Below are 728 nucleotides of genomic sequence, written 5' to 3' on the forward strand. Positions count from 1 at the left end.
CCTCCTAGGAATTAAATCCAAGTGCTACTGTCTAGTTGTGTGTGTGTGTGCCCGCGCACGCACGTGTGTTACAAATTAAGGATTCTCTCTACCCTGTCCTATTGCTTTGAGTTAAAGCATTTGCTTCCAGAACAGGCATATGACATTGGACATATTTTCTAAGAAAATAAACTGATATCATATCAATATAAATTCATTTATTAGTTGCTGAGATGTATTACTCTAGAATAGGGACTAGCTAACTTGAAAAAGGACAGGCAGTAAATATTTTCCTCTTTGCAGTCACGACTACTCAACTCTGCTGTTGGAATGATAAGTACATGAGCAGGCCAGGGAGCTGTGTTACAGTAAAATTTCACACACCAGGGCAGGCGGCAGGCAGGACTGAGCCCATGGGTGTTGGTTTGTGTATCCTTGTTCCAGAATCACAATTTGGTGCGCATCATGTCAGAAAAAAATAAATTTTGAAAATTTTCTAAAAAGAATTCTAACCTTTTGTCTACATTTTGCGACATACCGTATTTGCCGGCGTATAAGACGATTTTTTGGCCCTGAAAAATATGCCTCCAAGTGGGGGGTCGTCTTATACGCCAGGTACACTTCAGATAGACTGCCCATAGTGCTTGCCCCGTGCCATAGTGGCCTCCCGATGCCCGCCCACTTCATTCCACATACCGTTCAGGCATCAGCAGCGCTGCTGGGTGTATGCTCGGCTGTTATGCGATTTT

The sequence above is a fragment of the Myotis davidii genome, unplaced genomic scaffold, assembly GCF_000327345.1.
Source record: "Myotis davidii unplaced genomic scaffold, ASM32734v1 scaffold725, whole genome shotgun sequence".
Taxonomy (NCBI): Eukaryota; Metazoa; Chordata; class Mammalia; order Chiroptera; family Vespertilionidae; genus Myotis; species Myotis davidii.